This window comes from Arachis hypogaea, chromosome 19 (assembly GCF_003086295.3).
Source record: "Arachis hypogaea cultivar Tifrunner chromosome 19, arahy.Tifrunner.gnm2.J5K5, whole genome shotgun sequence".
In the NCBI taxonomy this organism is placed as follows: Eukaryota; Viridiplantae; Streptophyta; class Magnoliopsida; order Fabales; family Fabaceae; genus Arachis; species Arachis hypogaea.
In genome coordinates, this window is record NC_092054.1 from 131,346,020 (window position 1) to 131,360,884 (window position 14,865).

The 14,865-nt window shown below is 39.9% G+C and overlaps 1 non-coding gene across 1 annotated transcript; it reads right to left on the reverse strand.

Moving 5' to 3' along the window:
• Positions 1-4,396: 4,396 nt before the first annotated feature.
• Positions 4,397-4,504, reverse strand: LOC112780566 (small nucleolar RNA R71). Its single transcript, XR_003191392.1, has one exon. It is a non-coding gene; the product is annotated as a small nucleolar RNA R71 (small nucleolar RNA).
• Positions 4,505-14,865: the final 10,361 nt, after the last annotated feature.

Consider the following 14,865-nt stretch of genomic DNA (forward strand, 5'->3'; position numbering starts at 1 on the left):
TGTGTGAGCTGAGCCTGAGTGTTGCACGTGTTGAGGTCCTTCTTGGAGTTGAACGCCAGTTTTTGTGCCAGTTTGGGCGTTCAACTCTGGTTTTGGCTCCTTTTCTGGCGCTGGACGCCAGATTTGGGCAGAGAGCTGGCGTTGAACGCCAGTTTACGTCATCGATTCTTGGCCAAAGTATAGACTATTATATATTGCTGGAAAGCCCTGGATGTCTACTTTCCAACGCAATTGGAATCGCGCCATTTCGAGTTCTGTAGCTCCAGAAAATCCACTTTGAGTGCAGGGAGGTCAGAATCTAACAGCAGCAGCAGTCCTTCTTCAACCTCTGAATCTGATTTCTGCTCAAGTCCCTCAATTTCAGCCAGAAAATACCTGAAATCACAGAAAAATATACAAACTCATAGTAAAGTCCAGAAATGTGAATTTAACATAAAAACTAATGAAAACATCCCTAAAAGTAACTAGATCCTACTAAAAACATACTAAAAACAATGCCAAAAAGCGTATAAATTATCCGCTCATCACATTATTTTTGGCATTGTTTTTAGTATGTTTTTAGTAGGATCTAGTTACTTTTAGGGATGTTTTCATTAGTTTTTCTGTTAAATTCACATTTCTGGACTTTACTATGAGTTTGTATGTTTTTCTGTGATTTCAGGTATTTTCTGGCTGAAATTGAGGGACTTGAGCAGAAATCAGATTCAGAGGTTGAAGAAGGACTGCTGATGCTGTTGGATTCTGACCTCCCTGCACTCAAAGTGGATTTTTTGGAGCTACAGAACTCGAAATGGCGCGCTTCCAATTGCGTTGGAAAGTAGACATCCAGGGCTTTCCAGAAATATATAATAGTTCATACGTTGGCCAAGAATAGACGACGTAAACTGGCGTTCAACGCCAGCTTTCTGCCCAAATCTGGCGTCCAGCGCCAGAAAAGGAGGCAAAACCAGAGTTGAACGCCCAAACTGGCACTAAAACTGGCGTTCAACTCCAAGGAGGACCTCTACACGTGCCACACTCAAGCTCAGCCCAAACACACACCAAGTGGGCCCAGGAAGTGGATTTATACATCAATTACTTACTCATGTAAACCCTAGTAGCTAGTTTATTATAAATAGGACCTTTTACTATTGTATTAGGCATCTTTGGTCTCAGTTTTAATCCATTGTTCACCTTAGGAGACTATTGATCACGTTTTAGGGGGCTGGCCATCTCGGCCATGCCTGGACCTTTCACTTATGTATTTTCAACGGTAGAGTTTCTACACTCCATAGATTAAGGTGTGGAGCTCTGCTGTTCCTCAAAGATTAATGCAAAGTACTTCTGTTTTCTATTCAATTCATCTTATTTCGCTTCTAAGATATCCATTCGCACCCAAGAACGTGATGAAGGTGATGATTATGTGTGACGCTCATCACCATTCTCCCCTATGAACACGTGCCTGACAAACACTTCCGTTCTACATGAAATAAGTTAGAAAAAATATCTCTTAGATCTCCTAACCAGAATCTTCGTGGCGTAAGCTAGAATGATGGCGGAATTCAAGAGAATCCGGAAAGTCTAAACCTTGTCTGTGGTATTCCGAGTAGGATTCAATGATTGAATGACTGTGACGAGCTTCAAACTCGCGATTGTTGGGCGTTAGTGACAGACGCAAAAGGAGGGTGAATCCTATTCCAGCATGATCGAGAACCGACAGATGAATAGCCGTGCCGTGACAGGGTGCGTGAGCATATTATTCACTGAGAGGAGGGGATGTAGCCACTGACAACGGTGATGCCCTTGCATAAAGCCAGCCATGGAAAGGAGTAAGACTGATTGGATGAAGATAGCAGGAAAGCAGAGGTTCAGAGGAACGAAAGCATCTCCATTCGCTTATCTGAAACTCTCACCAATGAATTACATAAGTATTTCTATCCCTATTCTATTATTTATTATTCGAAAACTCCATAATTATTTTATATCCGCCGGACTGAGATTTACAAGGTGACCATAGCTTGCTTCATACCAACAATCTCCGTGGGATTCGACCCTTACTCACGTAAGGTATTACTTGGACGACCCAGTGCACTTGCTGGTTAGTTGTATCGAAGTTGTGAACCATGGTATTGGCACCATGTTCTTGGCGCCATTGCTAGGGAAAGAAAGAGCCATGAATTTTACATAATTAAAGTGTAATCACGATTACGCGTACCAAGTTGCTCACGTTGCCAGGGATTGTTCGAGCCTGGACATCACAATTTCGTGCACCAAGTTTTTGGCGCCGTTGCCGGGGACTTAATTGTTCTTGTTTGGCGCCAAGAATCGTCTGAGATCCCAATCCCGGCAACAACACCAAGTTTTTGGTGCCGTTGCCGGGGATTGTTTGAGTTTGGACAACTGACGGTTCATCTTGTTGCTCAGATTAGGTAATTTTCTTTTTGTTTTCCTTTCAAAAAATTTTCAAAAACCTTTCAAAAATTTCTCACTTGTTTTCAAAAAAAAAAAATGTTTTCAAAAATATATTTTTCTTCAAAATTTTTAACAATGAATTCTAGTGTTTCATATAACATGTTTTAGCTTGGCCGGCTATTAAGCCTTGTCTAATTCCCAGGATTTTGATTGAGGACTATGAATTCATTGCTTCCTTTTTCCCAAATATTTTCGAAAAATACAAAAAAAATTAGAAAATCATAAAAATCAAAAAAATATTTTTTTTGTGTTCTTGTTTGAGTCTTGAGTCATGTTATAAGTTTGGTGTCAATTGCATGTGCATCTTGCATTTTTCGAAAATTCATGCATTCATAGTGTTCTTCATGATCTTCAAGTTATTCTTGGTAAGTCTTCTTGTTTGATCTTTGCATTTGTATGTTTTGTGTCTTTTCTTGTTTCTCATATGTATTCTTGGATTCTTAGTGTCTAAGCGTTAAAGAATTCTAAGTTTGGTGTCTTGCATGTTTTCCTTGCATTAAAAATTTTTCAAAAATATGTTCTTGGTGTTCAGCTTGACATTCAAAGTGTTCTTGGTGTTCATTTTGGCATTCATAGCATTCTTGCATGCATCACATGTTTTGATCTAAAATTCTCATGCATTGCATAATTTCATGTTTTCCTCTCTCATCAAATTCGAAAATTTGGATTGACTTTTTCAAAAATTTTTAAAATCAAGTTGTTTCTTATGAGTCAAATCAAATTTTCAATTTGAAAATCTTATCTTTTTTAAAATCTTTTTCAAAAATCAAATCTTTTTCAAACTTCTTAGTTATTTTCGAAAATTATAAAAATATTTTTCAAAAATCTTTTTCTTATTTTTATATCAAATTTTCGAAAATAACAATAACAATTAATGTTTTGATTCAAAAAATTTCAAGTTTGTTACTTACTTGTTAAGAAAGATTCAAACTTTGAGTTCTAGAATCATATCTTGTAATTTCTTGTGAATCAAGTCATTAATTGTGATTTTTAAAAATCAAATCTTTTTTCAAAACAAATTTCAATCATATCTTTTCAAAAATATCTTCTTATCTTATCTTTTTCAAAATTTGATTCTAAAATATCTTCTCTAACCTCCTATCTCCTTATCTTTTCAAAATTGATTTTCAAATTTGTTTCAACCAACTAACTAACTTTTTGTTTGTTTCTTATCTTTTTCAAAACCACCTAACTAACTCTCTCTCTCTAATTTTCGAAAATATCTCCCCTCTTTTTCAAAAATTTTTTTTAATTAACTAATTATTTTAATTTTTATTTTAATTTTCGAAAAAAAAAATTTTTTTTAACATTTTTCAAAAATTATTTTCGAAAAATTACTACCCTTTTTCAAAAATTATTTTCGAAAATTCTCTTTCTCTCTCATCTCCTTCTTTTCTTCTATTCACACAGGGACCTCTATACTGTGGTAAAAAGGACCCCTATTATTATTATTTTTCTGTCCCTCTTTTTCATTTGAGCAGGAGCAAGGACAAGTAAATTACAACTATCCAGCAAGCACCTGTCAGAAATTTTCAAACAGGAAGAGGACATGGCAGCCGAAAATAATAATAATGCAAGGAGAATGCTTGGTGACTTTACTGCACCAAATTCCAATTTACATGGAAGAAGCATCTCCATTCCTGCCATTGGAGCAAACAACTTTGAGCTGAAACCTCAATTAGTTTCTCTGATGCAGCAGAACTGCAAGTTTCATGGACTTCCATCTGAAGATCCTCTTCAGTTCTTAACTGAATTCTTGCAGATCTGTGATACTGTTAAGACTAATGGAGTAGATCCTGAAGTCTACAGGCTCATGCTTTTCCCTTTTGCTGTAAGAGACAGAGCTAGAATAAGATTGGACTCTCAACCTAAAGATAGCCTGAACTCTTGGGAAAAGCTGGTCACGGCTTTCTTAGCCAAGTTCTTTCCTCCTCAAAAGCTGAGCAAGCTTAGAGTTGATGTTCAAACTTTCAAACAGAAAGAAGGTGAATCCCTCTATGAAGATTGGGAAAGATACAAACAGTTGACCAAAAAGTGTCCTTCTGACATGCTTTCAGAATGGATCATCCTGGATATATTCTATGATGGTTTATCTGAGCTATCAAAGATGTCACTGGACACTTCTGCAGGTGGATCCATTCACCTAAAGAAACGCCTACAGAAGCTCAAGAACTCATTGACATGGTTGCTAATAACCAGTTCATGTACACTTCCGAAAGGAATCCTGTGAGTAATGGGACGCCTATGAAGAAGGGAGTTCTTGAAATTGATACTCTGAATGCCATATTGGCTCAGAATAAAATATTGATTCAGCAAGTCAATATGATCTCTCAGAGTCTGCATGGAATGCAAGCTGTATCCAACAGTACTCAAGAGGCTTCTCATGAAGAAGAAGCTTATGATCCTGAGAACCCTGCAATAGCAGAGGTGAATTACTTAGGTGAACCTTATGGAAACACCTATAACTCATCATGGAGAAATCATCCAAATTTCTCATGGAAGGATCAAAAGCCTCAACAAGGCTTTAATAATGGTGGAAGAAACAGGTTTAACAATAAGAAACCTTTTTCATCATCCACTCAGCAACAGACAGAGAACTCTGAACAAAATGCTTCTAATTTAGCAAATCTAGTCTCTGATCTATCCAAGGCCACTGTGAGCTTCATGAATGAAACAAGGTCTTCCATTAGAAATTTGGAAGCACAAGTGGGCCAGCTGAGTAAAAGGATCACTGAAATCCCTCCCAGTACTCTCCCAAGCAATACAGAAGAGAACCCAAAAGGAGAGTGCAAGGCCATTGACATAAGCACCATGGCCGAACCCAATGAGGGAGAGGAGGACATGAATCCCAAGGAGGAAGACCTCCTGGGACGTCCAGTGACCAATAAGGAGCTTCTCTCTGAGGAACTAAAGGACTCTGAGGCTCATCTAGAGACCATAGAGATTCCATTGAACCTCCTTATGCCCTTCATGAGCTCTGATGAGTATTCCTCTTCTGAAGAGAATGAGGATGTTACTGAAGAGCAAACTGCCAAGTTTCTTGGTGCAATCATGAAGCTGAATGCCAAATTATTTGGCATTGATACTTGGGAAGTTGAACTTCCCTTGTTCATCAGTGAACTAAGTGATCTGGATCAACTGACATTGCCTCAGAAGAGACAGGATCCTGGAAAGTTCATAATACCCTGTACCATAGGCACCATGATCTTTAAGGCTCTGTGTGACCTTGGTTCAGGGATAAACCTCATGCCCCTCTCTGTAATAGAGAAACTGGGAATCTATGGGGTACAAGCTGCTAAAATTTCATTAGAGATGGCAGACAGTTTAAGAAAACAGGCTTATGGACAAGTAGAGGACGTGTTAGTAAAGGTTGAAGGCCTTTACATCCCTGCTGATTTCATAGTCCTGGATACTGGAAAGGAAGAGGATGAATCCATCATCCTAGGAAGACCTTTCCTGGCCACAGCAAGAGCTGTGATTGATGTTGACAGAGGTGAAATAGTCCTTCAATGGAATGAGGACTCCCTTGTGTTTAAAACTCAAGGATCTCCCTCCGCAACCATGGAGAGGAAGCAGAAAAAGCTTCTCTCAAAGCAGAGTCAACCAAAGCCCCCACAGTCAAACTCTAAGTTTGGTGTTGGGAGGTCACAACCAAACTCTAAGTTTGGTGTTGAACTCCCATATCCAAACTCTAAGTTTGGTGTTGGAGAGTCTCAACAAAGCTCTGCACATCTGTGAGGCTCCATGAGAGCCCACTGTCAAGCTATTGACATTAAAGAAGCGCTTGTTGGGAGGCAACCCAATTTTTATTTATCTAACTATATTTTTCTTAGTTATATGTCTTTGTAGGTTCATGATCATGTGGAGTCACAAAATAAATATAAAAATTAAAAATGGAATCAAAAATAGCAGAAGAAAAATCACACCCTGGAGGAGCATCTACCTGGCGTTCAAACGCCAGAACAGAGCATGGTTCTGGCGCTGAACGCCCAAAATGGGCAACATCCTGGCGCTGAACGCCCAGAACAAGCATGGTTCTGGCGTTCAACGCCAGAAATGGCAACAAATGGGCGTTGAACGCCCAAAATGGGCACCAACCTGGCGCTGAACGCCCAGAGGTGTGTGCAAGGGCATTTTGCATGCCTAAATTGGTGCAGGGATGTAAATGCCTTGACACCTCAAGATCTGTGGACCCCACAGGATCATCTCAGGATCTGTGGACCCACAGGATCATCTCAGGATCTGTGAATCTCACAGGATCCCCACCCACCTCACCCTCTATCTCCCCATTCATGACCATCCCTTCTATTTTCCATCCACCACTCACATCCATACACACATCCCTCTATCTCCTCCATATCTTCTTCTTCTTCTATTCCTTCTTCTTTTGCTCAAGGGCGAGCAACATTCTAAGTTTGGTGTGGTAAAAAGCATAGCTTTTTTTTTGTTTTATTTTTTCCATAACCATTGATGGCACCTAAGGCCAGAGAAGCCTCTAGAAAGAGGAAAGGGAAGATAAAAGCTTCCATCAAGGGTCTATAGCTCAGTGGTAGAACATTTGACTGCAAATCAAGAGATCCCTGAGATACCTCAGGGGATACATTTTCTTCCACACAATTATTGGAAGCAACTAAGGGTGGAACATCAAGAGCACTCCATCATCCTTCATGAAATCAGAGAAGATCTAAAAGCAATGAAGGAGGAGCAGCAAAGACAAGGAAGAGACATAGAAGAGCTCAAGGACATCATTGGTTCCTCAAGAAGGAAACGCCACCATCACTAAGGTGGATTCATTCCTTGTTCTTGCTTTTTCTGTTTTTCATTTTCTATGTTATGTGCTTATCTGTGTTTGTGTCTTCATTACATGATCATTAGTAGTTAGTAACTTTGTCTTAAAGATATGAATGTCCTATGAATCCATCACCTCTCTTAAATGAAAAATATTTTAATTCAAAAGAACAAGAAGTACATGAGTTTCGATTTTATCCTTGAACTTAGCTTAATTATATTGATGTGGTGACAATGCTTCTTGTTTTCTGAATGTATGCTTGAACAGTGCATATGTCTTTTGAAGTTGTTGTTTAAGAATGTTAAATATGTTGGCTCTTGAAAGAATGATGACTAGGAGACATGTTATTTGATAATCTGAAAAATCATAAAAATGATTCTTGAAGCAAGAAAAAGCAGCAAAGAACAAAGCTTGCAGAAAAAAAAAAGAAAAGAAAAAAAAATAGGCAAAAAAAAAAATATAGAAAGAAAAAGAAAAAAACAAGCAGAAAAAACCAATAACCCTTAAAACCAAAAGGCAAGGGAAATAAAAAGGATCCCAAGGCTTTGAGCATCAGTGGATAGGAGGGCCTAAAGGAATAAAATCCTGGTCTAAGCGGCTAAACCAAGCTGTCCCTAACCATGTGCTTGTGGCGTGTAGGTGTCAAGTGAAAACTTGAAACTGAGCGGTTAAAGTCAAGGTCCAAAGCAAAAAAAAAAAAAAAAAAAAAAAAAGAGTGTGCTTAAGAACCCTGGACACCTCTAATTGGGGACTTTAGCAAAGCTGAGTCACAATCTGAAAAGGTTCACCCAATTATGTGTCTGTGGCATTTATGTATCCGGTAGTAATACTGGAAAACAAAGTGCTTAGGGCCACGGCCAAGACTCATAAAGAAGCTGTGTTCAAGAATCATCATACTGAACTAGGAGAATCAATAACACTATTCGAAATCAGAAGTTCCTATAGATGCCAATCATTCTGAACCTCAATGGATAAAGTGAGATGCCAAAACTATTCAAGAGGCAAAAAGCTATAAGTCCCACTCATATGATTGGAGCTATGTTTCATTGATAGTTTGGAATTTATAGTATATTCTCTTCTTTTTATCCTATTTGATTTTCAGTTGCTTGGGGACAAGCAACAATTTAAGTTTGGTGTTGTGATGAGCGGATAATTTATACGCTTTTTGGCATTGTTTTTAGTATGTTTTTAGTAGGATCTAGTTACATTTAGGGATGTTTTCATTAGTTTTTATGTTAAATTCACATTTCTGGACTTTACTATGAGTTTGTGTGTTTTTCTGTGATTTCAGGTATTTTCTGGCTGAAATTGAGGGACTTGAGCAGAAATCAGATTCAGAGGTTGAAGAAGGACTGCTGATGCTGTTGGATTCTGACCTCCCTGCACTCAAAGTGGATTTTCTGGAGCTACAGAACTCGAAATGGCGCGATTCCAATTGCGTTGGAAAGTAGACATCTAGGGATTTCCAGAAATATATAATAGTCCATACTTTGGCCAAGAATAGATGACATAAACTGGCGTTCAACACCAGCTTTCTGCCCAAATCTGGCGTCCAGCGCTAGAAAAGGAGCCAAAACCAGAGTTGAACGCCCAAACTGGCACTAAAACTGGCGTTCAACTCCAAGGAGGACCTTTACACGTGCCACACTCAAGCTCAGCCCAAACACACACCAAGTGGGCTCAGGAAGTGGATTTATACATCAATTACTTACTCATGTAAACCCTAGTAGCTAGTTTATTATAAATAGGACCTTTTACTATTGTATTAGGCATCTTTGGTCTCAGTTTTATTCCATTGTTCACCTTAGGAGACTATTGATCACGTTTTAGGGGGCTGGCCATCTCGGCCATGCCTGGACCTTTCACTTATGTATTTTCAACGGTAGAGTTTCTACACTCCATAGATTAAGGTGTGGAGCTCTGCTGTTCCTCAAAGATTAATGCAAAGTACTTCTGTTTTCTATTCAATTCATCTTATTTCGCTTCTAAGATATCCATTTGCACCCAAGAACGTGATGAAGGTGATGATTATGTGTGACGCTCATCACCATTCTCCCCTATGAACTCGTGCCTGACAAACACTTCCGTTCTACATGAAATAAGATAGAATGAATATCTCTTAGATCTCCTAACCAGAATCTTCGTGGCGTAAGCTAGAATGATGGCGGCATTCAAGAGAATCCGGAAAGTCTAAACCTTGTCTGTGGTATTCCGAGTAGGATTCAATGATTGAATGACTGTGACGAGCTCCAAACTCGCGATTGTTGGGCGTTAGTGACAGACGCAAAAGGAGGGTGAATCCTATTCCAGCATGATCGAGAACCGACAGATGAATAGCCGTGCCGTGACAGGGTGCGTGAGCATATTATTCACTGAGAGGAGGGGATGTAGCCACTGACAACGGTGATGCCCTTGCATAAATCCAGCCATGGAAAGGAGTAAGACTGATTGGATGAAGATAGCAGGAAAGCAGAGGTTCAGAGGAACGAAAGCATCTCCATTCGCTTATCTGAAACTCTCACCAATGAATTACATAAGTATTTCTATCCCTATTCTATTATTTATTATTCAAAAACTCCATAATTATTTTATATCCGCCTGACTGAGATTTACAAGGTGACCATAGCTTGCTTCATACCAACAATCTCCGTGGGATTCGACCCTTACTCACGTAAGGTATTACTTGGACGACCCAGTGCACTTGCTGGTTAGTTGTATCGAAGTTGTGAACCATGGTATTGGCACCATGTTCTTGGCGCCATTGCCAGGGAAAGAAAGAGCCATGAATTTTACATAATTAAAGTGTAATCACGATTACGCGTACCAAGTTGCTCACGTTGCCAGGGATTGTTCGAGCCTGGACATCACAATTTCGTGCACCAAGTTTTTCAGATAAGCGAATGGAGATGTATCAATGCCAAATAGTTTTGAATCACACTTTGAGATGCCAAATAATTTGGTGCACGAATTATGAATCACACTTTTCACAACTCGTACCACTGACCAGCAAGTGCACTGGGTCGTCCATGTAATACCTCACGTGAGTAAGGGTCGAATCCCACGGAGATTGTTGGTTTAAAGCAATCTATGGTTATCTTGTAAATCTTAGTCAGGAAGTCAATTATGTTTATCAGTTAAATTGTGAATAACCAAGAGAGCATAAATTAAAGGTTACTTGTTATGCAGTAATGGAGAATATGTTGGAGTTTTGGAGATGCTTTGTCTTCTGAATCTCTGCTTTCCTCTGTCTTCTTGTTCACGCACGCATGTCCTCCTATGGCAAGCTGTGTGTTGGTGGATCACCGTTGTCAATGGCTACCTTCCATCCTTCCAGTTAAAACTACGCTCACGCGCTCTGTCACAGCACGGCTAATCACTGGTTGGTTCTCGATCCGGTTGGAATAGGATTTACTATCCTTTTGCGTCTGTCACTAACGCCCAGCCTTCAGGAGTTTGAAGCTTGTCACAGTCATTCAATCCTTGAATCCTACTCGGAATACCACAGACAAGGTTTAGACTTTCCGGATTCTCATGAATGCCGCCATCAGTTCTAGCTTATACCACGGAGATTCTGATTAAAGAATCTAAGAGATACTCATTCAATCGTACATAGAACGGAGGTGGTTGTCAGGCACACGTTCATGATTTGAGGAAGGTGATGAGTGTCACAGATCATCACCTCCATCACAGTTAAGCGCGAATGAACATCTTAGATAGGAACACGCGTGTTTGAATGGAAAACAGAAATACTTGCATTAATTCATCGAGACACAGCAGAGCTCCTCACCCCCAACAATGGGGTTTAGAGACTCATGCCGTCAGAGAATACAAATTTTAGATCTAAAATGTCACGAGATACCAAATAAGTCTCTAAAAGTTGTTTAAATACTAAACTAGTAGCCTAGGTTTACAAAAAATGAGTAGACTATGATGGATGATGCAGAGATCCACTTCTGGGGCCCACTTGGTATGTGCTGGGGCTGAGATTTAAGTGAGTCACGTGCAGAGGCTATTTGTGGAGTTGAACGCCAGTTTTTGTGCCAGTTTGGGCGTTCAACTCCAGCTTTTGATCCTTTTCTGGCGCTGGACGCCAGAATTGGGCAGAGAACTGGCGTTGAACGCCAGTTTACGTCATCTATCCTTGTGCAAAGTATGGACTATTATATATTGCTGGAAATCCCTGGATGTCTACTTTCCAACGCAATTGGAAGCATGCCATTTCGAGTTCTGTAGCTCCAGAAAATCCACTTTGAGTGCAGGGAGGTCAGAATCCAACAGCATCAGCAGTCCTTTTTCAGCCTGAATCAGATTTTTGCTCAGCTCCCTCAATTTCAGCCAGAAAAATACCTGAAATTACAGAAAAACACACAACTCATAGTAAAGTCCAGAAATATGAATTTTTCCTAAAAACTAATGAAAATAGACTAAAAACTCACTAAAACATACTCAAAACTATATGAAATTAACCCCAAAAAGCGTATAAAATATCCGCTCATCACAACACCAAACTTAAACTGTTGCTTGTCCTCAAGCAACTAGACAAATAAAATAGAAGACTAATAGGTTGAGAAGCAATAATATCTCAGAGTTTTTGATTGAAGCTAAGATTCTAATTAGATGAGCGGGACTAGTAGCTTTTTGCTTCTGAACAGTTTTGGCATCTCACTTTATCCATTGAAGCTCAGAGTGATTGGCATCTATAGGAACTCAGAATTCAGATAGTGTTATTGATTATCTTAGTTCAGCGTGATGATTCTTGAACACAGCTTCTTTATGAGTCTTGGCCGTGGCCCTAAGCACTTTGTTTTCCAGTATTACCACCGGATACATAAATGCCACAGACACATAATTGGGTGAACCTTTTCAGATTGTGACTCAGCTTTGCTAAAGTCCCCAGTTAGAGGTGTCCAGGGTTCTTAAGCACACTCTTCTTTTTGCTTGGATCTTGACTTTAACCGCTCAGTCTCAAGTTTTTACTTGACACCTTCACACCACAAGCACATGGTTAGGGACAGCTTGGTTTAGCCGCTTAGGCCAGGATTTTATTCCTTTAGGCCCTCCTATCCACTGATGCTCAAAGCCTTGGGATCCTTTTTATTTGCCCTTGCCTTTTGGTTTTAAGGGTTATTGGCTTTTTCTGCTTGCTTTTTCTTTTTCTTTCTATCTTTTTTTTTTCGCTTCTCTTTTTTTTTCTGCAAGCTTTGTTCTTTGCTGCTTTTTCTTGCTTCAAGAATCATTTTTATGATTTTTCAGATTATCAATAACATGTCTCATGTTCATCATTCTTTCAAGAGCCAACATATTTAACAGTCTTAAGCAACAAATTCAAAAGACATATGCACTGTTCAAGCATTCATTCAGAAGACAGAAAGCATTGCCACCACATTTAACTAATTAGAATTTCTCTTATTAAAACTCGAAATTTTATTGCCTCTTATTCAAAAGATCTACTACTTTATTCATGTTTGCCGATGATGAGAAAAATAAACTATAGCTTAATTGGAGATAAAATCAAAATAGATACTAATTACTACTATATGACTCCTAAGGTAAACTTCTATAAGGACACTGTCACAGAGTTAAGGCAGAGATTGGAATTTAATAACCTTTATTCTGGGGGAACGGGGGTTCCTCTGATCCTTGGGGTGCTTGGTCCTACAAGAGAAAAGTTTTGGCGCTTCAATTCCCTTAAGTCACGCCCTTGCTCCTCTTGTTCTTTAAACATATAGGTCAGCATTTGACTGTGTTCCTTCTGTTCTTTTATTATTTGCTCCATAGCTTCCCGTATCTTGGTAACGGACGTCTCAAGATACTCCCAGTATTCAGCTTGAGGGATCTCTGGGAGGAATTCCTGTGCTTGTTGTTTTTCCATTGATGCTTTGGTGATTGGCTTTTCAATTAGGATATACTCAGTTATTCCCATCCTTACTCCAGCGTCCTTGCAGAGCAGAGAAATCACGTTTGGATAAGCCAACAACTGGCCTCTTTTGAATTTTTGTTAGCAATCTTGTAGAGTTCAGTTGAAATCAGCTGATGAACCTCCACTTCCTTTCCCATCATGATGCAATGGATCATCACTGCTCTTTTAACTGTGACTTCAGAACGGTTGCTAGTAGGCAACAGAGAAACTGGGAATCTATGGGGTGCAAGCTGCTAAAATCTCATTAGAGATGGCAGACAATTCAAGAAAACAGGCATATGGACAAGTAGAGGACGTGTTAGTAAAGGTTGAAGGCCTTTACATCCCTGCTGATTTCATAGTCCTAGATACTGGAAAGGAAGAGGATGAATTCATCATCCTAGGAAGACCTTTCCTGGCCACAGCAAGAGCTGTGATTGATGTTGACAGAGGTGAAATAGTCCTTTAATGGAATGAGGACTCCCTTGTGTTTAAAACTCAAGGATCTCCCTCTGCAACCATGGAGAGGAAGCAGAAAAAACTTCTCTCAAAACAGAGTCAACCAGAGCCCCCACAATCAAACTCTAAGTTTGGTGTTGGGAGGCCACAACCAAACTCTAAGTTTGGTGTTGAACTCCCATATCCAAACTCTAAGTTTGGTGTTGGAGAGTCTCAACAAAGCTCTGCACATCTGTGAGGCTCCATGAGAGCCCACTGTCAAGCTATTGACATTAAAAAAGCGCTTGTTGGGAGGCAACCCAATCTTTATTTATCTAACTATATTCTTCTTAGTTATATGTCTTTATAGGTTCATGATCATGTGGAGTCACAAAATAATTATAAAAATTGAAAATGGAATCAAAAACAGCAGAAGAAAAATCACACCCTGGAGGAGCATCTGTCTGGCGTTCAGCGCCAGAACAGAGCATGGTGCTGGCGCTGAACGCCCAAAATGGCCACCAACCTGGCGCTGAATGCCCAGAGTTGGGTACAAAGGCATTTTTACAAGCCTAATGGGTGCAGGGATGTAAATCCTTGAACACCTCAGGATCTGTGGACCCCACAGGATCCACTCAGGATCTGTGGACCCCACAGGATCCCCACCTACCTCCACTCACTTCTTCTCACCACTCTCTTTCACACAACCCCATAAACACTCTTCCCCAAAAACCCTTCACCAATCACCTCAAACTCTCTTCCCCATCACCTCTTCACCACTCACATCCATCCACTCTTCCCCATAAACCTACCTCATAAACTCCACCTACCTTCAAAATTCAAAACCAATTTTCCACCCAAACCCACCCATATGGCCGAACCTTAACCCCCCCTCCCTTCCTATATAAAGCCCTCCATTCTTCTTCAAATTCACACAACACACCCCTCTACACTCTTCTTGGCCGAAACCACATCTCCCTCTCCCTCTCCATATTTCTTCTTCTTCTTCTTCTGTTATTTTGTTTATTGCTCGAGGGCGAGCAATATTCTAAGTTTGGTGTGGTAAAAGCATAGCTTTTTTGTTTTCCATTACCATTGATGGCACCTAAGACCGGAGAATCCTCTAGAAAGGGGAAAGGGAAGACAAAAGCTTCCACATCCGAGTCATGGGAGATGGAAAGGTTCATCTCCAAAGCCCATCAAGACCACTTCTATGATGTTGTGGCCAAGAAGAAGGTGATCCCCGAGGTCCCTTTCAAACTCAAAAGAAATGAGTATCCGGAGATCC